Source organism: Dendrobium catenatum, unplaced genomic scaffold (genome assembly GCF_001605985.2).
Source record: "Dendrobium catenatum unplaced genomic scaffold, ASM160598v2 fragScaff_scaffold_920, whole genome shotgun sequence".
Taxonomy (NCBI): domain Eukaryota; kingdom Viridiplantae; phylum Streptophyta; class Magnoliopsida; order Asparagales; family Orchidaceae; genus Dendrobium; species Dendrobium catenatum.
Window position 1 is genome coordinate 3,078,418 of NW_021319382.1, and position 2,138 is coordinate 3,080,555.

A 2,138-nucleotide genomic window follows, 5' to 3' on the forward strand; every position below is an offset into this window, starting at 1 on the left:
AATATTGATAAGTATTGGGCTATGTTGCTTGAGGTTTTCTCGAAACCTATCTCTGGGAATCCGATCTCTCATCTTTGCAACTCTCTAAGGCAACTGAAGAAAGAAATTAAAAAGGCTAATTGGTCCTCATCTTCGAGTGTGGCTAGGCACATTGAGCATCTCAATAATTCTCAGAAGATTATTATGGAGCAAATGTTACAGGATCATAACAATGTTGATATTTGTAATGCTTACAAAGCCTGTAGCCTTCAGTTGGCTAAGTTTAACAATATTTATGCCTCTTGGGTCATCCAGCGTGCTAAGGTGAACTGGCTTAAATATGGGGAAGATGATTTAAAATTTTTATATGCTAAAATTCGGAGCCGGATTGGCAGCAGGAAATCTGTTATCAATCTTCTTAATTCTGAACCCTCTTCCAGCTCCTCTAATGTGATTTCCCATATCACTCATTATTTCCAAGAACTTTATAATCCCCCTCCTGCAAATTTCAGGGGTACTGAAGATATTCCTTTGGGTGTTCCCGTTCCCATTAGTTTTCATTCTATGCTGGCTTCGCCTGTCACTGACTCTGAAATCAAGGATGTGGTGTTTTTGGGTTCCTCTAACTCTTCTCCTGGGCCTGATGGATTCAATTTTCATTTCTACAAAATCTGTTGGCATATTATTGGCCCTGTTGTTATTAGAGCTGTGCATTCCTTCTTTGAAAAAAGCTATATGCCAGCTGGAGTTAAAGCTACTGCGCTGGCTATCATTCCCAAACACTTTAATGCTGCCACTATTGCGGATTATAGGCCTATTGCCCTTTGCAATGTGCTGTATAAAATTATTGCCAAAATTATTGCTCTGAGGCTCAAGCCTATTATGACTACTATTGTTAAAGACAATCAAGCTGGCTTTCTTAAGTCTAGAGTTTCCACTGATAACATTTTGCTTGCCTCAGATGTTTTATTTCATGCGGGGAAACGTGGTAGAGAGAAAATCTTCTGTGCTAAACTTGACATTAAAAAAGCTTTTGATTCAGTTTCTAGGGATTTCTTAATTGCTAGATTGATTCAGAAAGATTTTCCTAGACGTTTCGTTAACTGGATAAAAGCTTGCATTTATGATGTTAAATTCTCGGTCATTCTCAATGGTGCGCTGGAAGGATATTTTTCCTCATCTGCTGGGCTTAGGCAGGGTTGTCCTATGAGTCCCTACCTGTTTTGCATTATCATGGATTGTTTTTCTAATCTCTTGGAGTTAAGGGGTTTCAAGGGGATTAATGTCAATGGCTATGCTCTTTCTCATCTGTTATATGCAGACGATGTCTTGATTTTTGGTGATGCCTCTGTTGAAAACTGCAGCTTGCTGGTCAATATTCTTAAAGAATTTGCGGAGCTTACTGGTTTACATATTAATTATGAGAAGAGTGCTTTAATGCTTCCTAATCACATTCATAATCAGAATGATATCTGTAATGCGCTCTCCATTCATAATATCACTAGCAAGATCTCTTATCTGGGCATCCCGCTTTCTTTTTATAGGCTTAAAATTGAGGACTATATGCCTTTATTGGATAGCATTAACAGGAAATTTACTGGTTGGAAGGCTTCTCTGCTCTCTCTTGCGGGCAGACTCCAATACTTAAAATTTACTATCCAAAATACTATTGCATATTGGATTAGGGGTGCTATTTTACCTAAAGCTATTCATAAGTTTCTTAAAAAATCTAGCTCCAGATTTCTGTTTTTTGGGGACGTCTTTTCCGGCAAGAAACTTCACATGATAGCTTGGGATAAGGTCTGCCTCCCTTACTCTAAAGGTGGTTTGGGTATTTACTCGATTCAGGCTTTGCAATTTTCTTTTAATTGCTCTATTATACTTAGATTGTATAATTGCTCCAGTCCTCTAGCTGCTTGGACTTTCAGTAAATATGGATCCCCTTGGAAGCCTATGCCTCATGTTGCCTCCCCTTTTTGGAAATCTATTTGTAATACTGCTCTTATTGCTAAACATTGCTTCAAGTTCAGAATTGTGAATTCTGCTCCTATTTCCCTTAAATGGGATCACTGGATTGATGACAGGAATATATGTGATATGTTTGGCGTTGAGAATTCTGCCTCTATTCCTGATATTGCTTTATCTAATATTATTTCTGA